The sequence below is a fragment of the Mercenaria mercenaria genome, chromosome 17, assembly GCF_021730395.1.
Source record: "Mercenaria mercenaria strain notata chromosome 17, MADL_Memer_1, whole genome shotgun sequence".
In the NCBI taxonomy this organism is placed as follows: domain Eukaryota; kingdom Metazoa; phylum Mollusca; class Bivalvia; order Venerida; family Veneridae; genus Mercenaria; species Mercenaria mercenaria.
The window spans coordinates 55,217,122-55,228,331 of record NC_069377.1 but is presented as its reverse complement, the minus strand read 5'-3'; the positions used below and the strand labels follow the sequence as shown (position 1 = coordinate 55,228,331).

Here is an 11,210-nt window from a genome sequence, read left to right as displayed (position 1 = left end):
GATCCCAGAAACCCCAAAATCAATCCCAAGCTACAACTTTATATAAGTTTTCTATACACCAATTTTCATCATGATAGCTCATTCCTAAGTTAAGTTATTGACCGGAAACCCTTTTTCTATTTTAAGTTACAGTGACCTTGACCCTAGAAACCCCAAATCAATCCCAGCCTTTGTCTTGATTTAAGCTACATACATACCAAGTTTTATTCAAATATCTTTACCGAAACAAAAGTTATTGACCGGAAACCCTTTTTCTATTTTAAGTAACAGTGACCTTAACCTTGATCCCAGAAACCCCAAAATCAATCCCAGCCTTTGTCTTGATATAAGCTACATACATACCAAGTTTTATTCAAATATCTTTACCGAAACAAAAGTTATTGACCGGAAACACCAGTTTGACGCCGCCGCCCGCCCGCCCGACCGACGACATACCCCAATCTAATAACTCAGGTTTTAGGTTTTCGTTGAAAACCTGGTTAAAAACGTGTGTACAGTATATTAAAAAGTGTTTTTTTTATGTGTCCCTTTTTGCTATTTTGACCAACTGTCCTTGAATGACCTCAATCACTCCCAACAATATAATATTTAAAAGAACCTTTTACTACAAACAATTAAAGGGAGTTTGTAAAATGTGTTTTTTTCTTCACATTTGTATGTGATTCCACAAACTAGATCTTAATTACAGATATATTAAAACCATTCTTATTTCACCATGGTAACCATGTTAGCCAAATGTACTCCTCTAAAATATTGCAAACAAAATTGTCATACATACAAACTTGTTCTAATATGAAAAATGGCCAGTTATGTCATAGAATTTGGAGAGAATGTAAAACGATTGCAGATAAAATAGTAATTTTAGACATTTTTGACCTTTTGACCTTGCCTACGGCCTTGAAATGACCTTGAGTGACCTCAAAAATATAATATGTTTTTACACATTGTTAGTTTAAATACTTGTATAGAGTTAAGTTACAGGGTATTTCTTCATAAATTATTTACATCCTTATTTTTAAATTTACCTATAAAATCTTAAAGTGGCGGCCATCTTGGACGCCATCTTGAATTTCTCGGTCCGCACCAAAAATTTGCAATTTATGCCGGCAGTCCGATAAACTTCAGACCCTGCCAAACACTTTGGTATATGACATGTTTTGTAACTTTTTGTGGCTAGGTTACTCATTAACTAAGCCATTTATTAGGTTTTGCTGCTCTACTATATGTTTTAATTCAGTATAGCAAGTCTTGGTAATTCTTTTTTAAAAATCTGAAAACTTCTGGAGTATCTGTTGCAATTGAAAATTTGTCATCAAAAAGCAGTTTTTTCATACACTGTCAATGTTTTCTTCAATGCACATAATTAATAACTGTCCATTATTTTACTGGAACTATCTGAATATCAAATCCATGAAAAAACTATATTGAAAATGCAAATGGAAATATCTGTAACTCAGTAACTGTCTACAAAGGAACTTGGTGAGCCTTGTTACAGGATAAACATTTAGAAAATCACCATCTTGTCTGACATTCCGCTAGTGAAAGAATATAACTTCACTTAGTATTTAGTTTCCTTTTCTTTGAACTCTTTGTTTCTGACTGTTCAACTTTTATCAGTGAAGGTTTTGGTACTGTTGGCATAGTAAAGATTTGCTTGTTTGCACAATATGGAGCAACTTGCTCATAAAGATACCACAACCGAGCAGCATCTATTCCAGCTGGGTGTAATTCACCAGGGAAGTCAGTAGGTTGGATGGGTTCCTTTAACATTAAATGAAGTTTCAACTCCATCAGCATATCTTCTGAGAAAAACTGTGCCAGGGAATTCTTTGCTCATACTGCAAAATAAAAATGCAAAGTAGGACAACATTAGCACCAGGTAAAAAAGAATGCTTCAATTTAATTTCTAAGTTTATTACAATCAACTTGATAATAAATAAAAACAAGAGTTGTCCATAAGACAGCGCGCTCGGCTTTTCTAAGTGCTTGGCTTTGAATTAGAGTTTTGTAAGTGAAAGCTTTATAAAACTTTAACCTCAGATTCAGATATATGGGTAAGGTTTCACCTTGTATATATTTTGGTAAGTAATAACTATTAGGAGTTTCAAGTTAAAAGCTTTGAAAGTAACAAAAATAATTGACTATATAAAAACTTTAACCGAATGTTTCAAGTTAAAAAAGGGGCATAAATCTGTCACAATTCCAATCATAGTTTTGGGGATTGTTTCTCCTGTTGTACACTTTGATAGTAAAAAACGATAAGTCAATAGCTTTGAGAGTAACAGAGATATTTGATTTGTTCAAAAACTTTAACAGATGCTGAGACAGGTGCAGTCAAAAAGTAGCGATGAAAAGTAGAGCTAAAAACCGAATATAGATAAAGTACAATTTAAAATAATTTCTATATCACATTATCTGTCAAAATATCCTATGCTTGCGAAAATATCAGATTATTGCTTTCATTTTCTAGTTCATAAATATTTGAAAGTTAGTGAAAACCATAAGTAAAATTACATACCGAAAATGATGAAAATCTTTCAGTCTTGGTATTCGACGAAAGAACCATTTACGGAACAGCCCCCACTCGAAAAACTGTACTGGGCAGGTGGGATCATTTGTGACATGCGGTATGTTATGCCCATTCCGGAAAGACTCTTTAACAGTTGCTGCCACCTGTTCCATAGTCTCTGCAGATGCATTCCTCCATTTGACTTTCCACAACCCAAAATGCCAATCCGGATGAAATTTTGTATGTCCGGCCTCCATAAGGGAAAATTCTAAAGTACTGTGCAGACCAGATAAAATTCGCCACATTCCATACCTTTAAGACAGAAAACATATTAAAATTAGTACTTGATATCTCATTTCTATAAACTGGTAGGCGAACTGATGTAAACCAGGATAACATGACATTTAAATCTAAATTCTGTAATTTTATGTTAGCTTCTATGTTGCTATAATTATCTCTGTAATGAATAAAATTTTAACTGGACACAAAGGTCAACGGATTTTATTTAATTATGGTAATTATTTAATGATGGTAATGTATATACTGTGAAATAAGTTTATTTTGTGGGTACAAAATATAGTGGCTCTGACCAGTAGGCTATACTGTTGAATTCATATATTTTTATGTTCAGTAGTATTAATTTAAAATCAGTACCAAATTTAAGGTACATAGCTAAGAATTGTGCCCCCATCCTTTCATGAATGTCATCTACATACTGGATTGTATAATAAATCTTACCCTATAACAGTGTTGTTTTTATTCTGACCACTGCAATTATCCATATGCAAACAGACCTGACTCTCTCCATAACCATGATGCTGCAAATGGTGATGCAGCATGCTTGCAACTTAGTTTGCCCCCTTTCCAATGTCATGCTCCTCATCCATGAGATAAAATGTCTGGGATCCTCAAACACAGAAGTTTTATGTCAAATACAATCACCATTAATAAAGTGTTTTTACAATCAGCATTTATATAGTGTATCTGACTGTTTTAATTTCTCACAATTTTTAAAGGGCAATATACATCACTTCACTTAAATATAACAATGTATAATGCCTCCTGCACATTTCAGATATCATTCTAGTTCCAAAAGTTTAAACATTGATCGTTATTTCCTTTCACTTTCATTAGTGCTGAAAAGAAAAGAGAAATAATTTACATAGAAAAAGCTTACACATTAATATTGCTTAATTTTTTTAAAATAACATACATTTTGTTGGCATGAAAAAAAATTACCCGAACCTTCTGCACAGACACCAAAGCACTGACATTTTCTTGGTGTTTTAAAGAAAAGCGGTCCAACTTGTTGGGCATAATGTGGATAATGGATTTGCTGTGCGTAGTCAAAACTGTAATGTTGACAAATATCACTGGAACATACTGGTTGCCCTGAAAAATATAAATTCATATTGAGTGTTGTATGTTTAGATCATACCTTAAAATAGATATGTGTCAGACTGAAATGAGTACGACTATAACTATGACTACTGAACGGTTTATAACTGCAATGGTTATAACAATGACATTTATAGATAGATCAGTGGTTTGGATTTTCTTAGTACAGTTTTTTAGACAGTTTTGAAATAAATGATATGACACAGAAACCCAACAATGTCATTACCTCTGACCTTTCTCTCATCTGATAAGTTTTTGTATACTGATTTAGCATTTTCACATTGCTCTCGATAATGATCTCTCTGTTTTTTAACTTGGTCTAGATCATCCTGATACTCTTTTAATTTTTCTGTTTTTTGTTCCTCAGAGAGATTACCGCCCTTAGTAATATCTGTAACATAACCTTGACACTTATGACATAAATCTGTTGCAGGTTTCATTACTAGTATTTGTGGACACTGTTCCAACTGTTTCCTGTTGCGAAATTCAGACAAACATATTTTGCGAAATTGCATGTCCTCTGCAGCTTTAAGATACAGATTATGAATGTCAGCTTTAGATTTGTCTGAGGGCAATAATGTTGTTTTTCCTTCCCTGTAGTTTGGAAGTCGACCAGGTAGAGGTAATCCATATTTATTTGCGTAAGTATTGAGAAACGTGGTGACATTGTTCACATCACTAACGGTAAGGGCATGCTTAGGGGTTTTGCCAAAATTGCCATGTCTTCTCGCAACCAACCCTTCATTATCTAAAGATTTTGCTATTCGGTCTATGGTTTTCCTTTGAACACCATGTGCAAGGGCAAACGTGATTCTATATACATATTTCCCATTAAAAACGTAAGTTTGCCTCGCCTTAACTCTTTCTTTATTTACACGTTTTTATAGCAAGTCTCATCACCCGATTTTCTGTGATGAAAAAGTTGTATCTTAATTATTAAGTCTAGTTCCTTTTTCTCAGTTTCTAAACAGTGGTTGCAGTTGCGATATTCAACAAGTCCCAATTTAGAATTGTGCTGCAAGGCTTTCCATATAATCTGATGCAACCACAGCCTTCTGTATGGAACTTCGACTGCGCGGACTGTTCTAACAAGTCTACATCTCTCTGATCTATTTCAAATCCAGTATCATTAACATGACCTTGAGAAAGTATGTCTGTATCAGAATCATTACAATCACTTGACTCGGCACTTGAATTCTTTTCATTTTGAAATGTATGGGGCTCAATGTTCCCAAAGTATAAATCATTAACTCGGTCAATTTCATTTAGAAAGTCATCATCTTGATCAAGAACTAACACTTCTGGCACAGTGGTTCTAGTTATATTAGAGTTGAAACTACTTTGGCTAAGGGAAGCCATTATCATGTTCAAATCATCGTATGGTTAATTTATTTCTGCTACATTGTCAAGATTTTGACATTTACAGAAAAATTACGACCTTCAAAATTTTAACTTCCGGGTTTGTTTGATTAAATATCTCCCATTTACAGTCAGTATTGTTGTAAAAATAAATAAAAAACACACAATCTTGTACTCACCTGCAAAATCATGGACTGCAAATCAATCACTTATCCAACGAAATAAATCGTAAAAATAATGTTTTCATGACACAATTTCTTGCTGGACGTAATATACTCAACATCACTAATCTCGCGTCATCACTAATTTCGCGGTATTTGAGTTGCGCCACCTACGTGGTGTTTACCGGGGAAGTTCGTGACATATTTTACTCATGCTTGCGAAAAATGTTCCTACCTGCAGTTATATTGCTAAATATCTGTCAATATTCATTTAAATCGTATTTTTCACACATCTATTGCAAAAATCCATGAATTAAGCAAATATTTGCAATGTTTATAAGTTCACCTACCAGCTGATCGGCATTTGTCCTCATTAATTATGCAAATTAAGTCCCGCCTATAGATTAGAGGACACAAAATTTTAAGTAACATCCCCAGCTACACAAAAATAAATGAAATATCGGTATCAGGCGAAACACCAAAACGTCTTAACTCGACGGATTTTAAGGGGGAGGAAGGGATCGGGGCCCCTGACCATCTCCTCAAAATACACCCATGATACTGAGCAGTGAATTTTAACATGTTAGATAACTATCAAATAGAAAATATTAAGTAATAGTATGATTCTTTGGCTCCGCTACATTATGACCACGCCCGCGACCTTGTGATTTACTTGCAAAATATCTGGTGTGTCCGCTGCCCAGAGGAGAATATTTTCGATAGTGCCAATGTAAACAGATAATATAAAACGTTTAAACTGGCGTTTAATGACTTTTGAGTGTTCCTGTTAGTTTGACTTAGATAGCTTTTCAATGTTTGAATTATATTTAGTGCTTTTTAAACCTATGATAGTTTGATTTACACAATTGCTGACCTATACCGCGACATTAGTGATGTGACGTCACATGATAACAATGGCTGACTATTGTTGTTCGAAGTACACATGGATGTTTCTTGAATGATATCTTATTCATTTTCACAAAGTTATTGATACATATGACATGAAATATTGTGGTAAAGACAAGAAATACACTGTTGTGTTGTTTCTTGTTTATTGTCGTTACGTCGAATGTCAAGTACCGCGATATTACAGATGAACGGTATACGACCTTCACATTCTCAACAAATTGTAGAGAGATTAAAAGGGCGATAAACCTTCTATTTATTGAAAGTAAACGAAATGGTAATACACGGAATGGACGAAATGAGTACGATATATTTAAGGCTTCTTCCCTTATTCGTGGAACCGCATAAGAAAGAATGATTGTTTGATAAATAGTCTTTAATTGAAAGAAAAACACGTGTTGAATTACACCAACATCTGTGACGTAACTTTAATCGAGTTTTTCTCGAATGACGTAACGCCGAATTTGGACCCAAAATGTCATGGTGCGCCACATATTAATAATATTTCCACAACTTAGGCATCAAGACTTGCTAAGAAATGCTTGAGTTCTATACTTATATTAACAGTTTTCATAAATTTTGCAAACAAAACCGGTTGTCTTGAAACTGTTTCTTTCAAAATTGATCAACACGTATTTGTTAAAAGACATCAAAACTAAAAATATTATTTTTGTATTAACTGAAAGTATTACAAGACGGATATCACTGAGCTGTTCCATATATATTTAAAATATGTCTTCTACAAACTCTTTCTTTTAACAAATGTGTTCCCTTGTGTTGTACAGATAATATTACCAATTTCAGAAAAAGAAGCCTTTTGGAAGCCATTTGTCTATATATTATATAGACAAATGGCTTCCAAAAGTCTTCTTTTTTCTGAAATTGGTATTATCTTCATTTCTCCTTTCTTTAATGTATTCCAATCGTTTAAATGTCAATACACAGTTGTTTAAAATCTCATTTCTTAATTCTCATTCATTGCATCACCCTATGAGGTAATGTAAATATAATGTTAATGGAATATTAACAACTGATAATATAAATGTGTATTTTGTAATGTGATATTTACCTGAGATACAACCTTATGAAAATATCATTGGCAAGTTATCTGGGTCAAATAATGGATTTTAAAATTGTTACCAAACTGATGCAACTATATTTAGAGTTTTGTAATTAGTTAATTGTCAACGATAAAAAAAAGAAAACAGACACCACAGATAAAATGTTATTTCAGGGGCAATTACATTTTCCTTAATTTTACATTTTGATAATGAAATCTTAATCAAAATCAAGGTATCTGTTAAGTATTCATCGAAATGATAGATGTATTATTGAGCACTGACAAACATGTGTTGAGCTAAGTTTCATATAACAAATAAGACCTTTGTTAAAATTTGATATCTCTCTCTCATAAATATATTAAGCGTGTTTGCATTGTCATGTTATATTCAGGGTAGTAGCTTGACAAAATACAATGTACAGAGAGGGATTCAGGGACATGTCCCTCAATTTCATTGTGTAGCTCCACCCAGATTGGGGACCCTCAGTTACATTGTGTAGCTCCAGCCAGATTGGGGACCCTCAGTTACATTGTGTCGCTCCAGCCAGATTTTTTGTGTAGCTCCAGCCAGATTGGGGACCCTCAGTTACATTGTGTAGCTCCTGCCAGATTGGGGACCCTCAGTTTCATGTACAGTTTTATTAAATGTAGACTTCCAGCTGTACGTCTGTATATTCGTTTAAAAACATAAATCCTGCGCGTCACGATCACGAACTGTGTTAATCTGTGACGGCAAGTGACACAAGTAGTTTTTTTAAAAAGTTTTTACTGTTACTGTGAAGTCAAAGTCCATACCACACAATGAGAATCCAGTATTTGTACTTTTCGTAATTTGTAACATAAATTTTACACAAGTTCACAATTCACAGACATACAATTGACATATCGTGTTTTCTGAGACGGGACGAACTTCCACTGGTTGGATCCGCCTATCTGCGTTATAAAACAAGTGCTCCCCGAAGTTTGCTACATCCATACTTGTATGTATACATGTGTAGACAAATTCTTGTAATATATAAGTCCTAGATAGGTATACTAATCTAAATCCATGATTACTTCATCACAAAGTTTGCTATTCATAATTAGACCACGATAATCCGTAAATAGCCAATCGCAAATCAGACTTGTACCCGTCTATATTTCATATACAACAGTAGCGTTGTATATATATCGGGGGAAACTTGGGCAAAAAAACGCGTGAATTTCGTGTCAATTTACCATCTAACAATACAGGCTAACGCCGGAGTTAAATGACCTTGCAATATTCTCACCAATTATCAATGGGATAAAAAATAAGATTGACTTGGAGGTAAATTCAGTTTAAATAATAATATCGTAAAAATGACCCCATTTTATTGGATATCAGTAAAAGGGTTCACATGACTGAAATACAAGACTGGAATATACATATAAAAATCAAATTGAATTACAAGAAACTCCATATTTGTAGTGTAGAACCAACTGGGTAAATACGTAATTTACACATTCACTGAAACGTTTCCAACAGTTGTAACTTTTTATGTTCATTTATTATAAAGTAGACATGTCAGCACGATCCTTACATTTGCAAACAACTGAATCCAGTTGTTCGAAACTTTAACAGGCGACTGAGCTAACGGTCGATTAACTTTATTAGTATATTTCGACAGTTTATAAAACTTAGAAAAACAAATGTACTTGTTAAGTATCATAAACACTAAATCATCTTTACAGTAAAATTAAAACATCATACTAGTGTTTCCCACCCACCAAGACTAGTATCTTGGATAGAAATTTAACAGGCGGTTAGTTTAACAGCTTACTGCAGGGGTCGTGGGTTCGAGCACCATTGGGGTCACGACCATGACTTCTCATATGGCACCAGTACTGGTTTTCCCAGGAAACGGACTAGAGAGTGGTTACAATAAGCTTGAAGCAAGCTTTCATCACAATCGAGCTAAAACAAGTTAGTATAAAACTAAACTTAACTAAACTAAACTAACAGCCCGTTAAAGTTTCGAACAACTGGGCCCTGTTAGAAAGTCGAACAACTACATCATTCTTACAAGAAAGGCACGATATAGTTAAAAGTGTTCGTAGTCCTACGAGCATATACGCACTAACTATTTCCTGATAAACAAAATAGATAAATAAATAAACAAACAAATAAATAAACACCGACACTCGTTCCTGTTCTTATAAGAACAAAAATGAATATAACCATAATTATTTTGTCACTTTATACCGATTGTTGAAAAGTGATTTCTAATAGAATCTGATAATTTATATGTGATTATGTATATTATCAGTAAGCACTAGTCCATACTTGAAATACCAGATTACTTCAAACAACAGTATTTTTTTTTATCCAACATGTTTACCTCCGATTTGCTGTCAGCCTTTTTTTGTAGTTTCGGAACTTGGCTATCTTCTTGAATCAACGTACCTGTCATCGTGTTTCGCCAACATGCAAACTCCTCACAAAAACTAATTGTTCAGTAGTTCAATTTTGAGTATTTTTGAGAAATCCAAATTTAACTGTTTAGCATTTGCGATTGCAAATGACTCAAAGTGTTAATGAACGTCAAATTTTAGTAAATCCGGTATTTGAGTAAAACTGAATTTATACAAAGTAACCTGCATTCTTTTACATGCCCTACTGACAAAAAGCGCTAACGGTACAAAGATAATATCACTCTTATAAAAACACGTTAATCCTAATTTCCATAGAACGCGTGGGACAGTTTTCAATAATTGCAGTTTTTATGTCACGTGGTCAAAGTCGGATAGACAACTCGTGCCGTTGTCTACGGGATATATACATCTCGCTTTGCTCGTTGTATATATCCCGTAGACAACGACACTTGTTGTCTATCCTATACTTTTATCACATTTGTTGATTTTGAGTCGCCTTCGATGTGCGGTGTTTCGTTAAGGTATCTTTGTTTCGCCAGTTTGACATTATTTAGGGCGAGAGTTGAATAATACGATGTAATGGCTCGACGCGATGAATCGATAGTACGATGCGGAAGTGCGATATACGTTTCTGCGGTTTTTACACTTAGTGTAATTTTCAAGTATTTGTGTTATATCCGATTGTTTTTCTCCGAACCAGTTTTGAAGAAATACAAATGTAACTGCATACCCTTATGATACTCTGAAAGTTCTCCAGTCCAGAATGAATCTAGAGAGCCTCCGCGGTGAAAAGGTTATGGTCGACGACATTCAATTACTGTAAAATCATTTAATTTTGTCGGCATGAAATTTCGTTATTTTGTTCAAAACAGCAATTTCGAGGGGATATGAACTTTTGAAGATAAAATGAATGGTAATTTTATTTGTTCATTGGGATTAAATTTCGTGTATTTTCTAAACCACGAAATCCACGAAAATTAGTCCCCCATGAATATTAATGATTTCACAGTATTTGCCCCTCATCGCTGTGGGTTCGAAACTTCCGTTTGGGTGTAGAGGTTTTGTTGTGTCAAAGATTGCTTTTGAGATGTGAAAGAATTGAGAAAAAAATATTACATTTCGCAGAAAATGAAAACATGAAAGAGGCCAATATGCTGGGATCCATGTAAGAGGGCAGTAAGAATGTAATAAGAAAAATGTGGCATTCCAAGTTTCCTTACATTTGGGCTCATACTGATACATGAATGTCTAGCCAACACTTTGTGTACTGACAAACACGTGCCATCATTTTCTTTTCTATAATAGAGAAACATTTGGAAGCAAAGAATGCAACCAAGCAAAATAATAGTAGACTCGGTTTATGAAAGGTAATCACTACTGCATGCACATGCCATTAAAAGGGTCATGAAATTGGCCTTATTTT

General features: G+C 34.1%; 1 pseudogene; it reads right to left on the bottom strand.

Moving 5' to 3' along the window:
• Nucleotides 1-791: 791 nt before the first annotated feature.
• On the bottom strand, nucleotides 792-4,422 carry LOC128546056 (uncharacterized; annotated as a pseudogene).
• Between the last annotated feature and the right edge of the window lie 6,788 nt (nucleotides 4,423-11,210).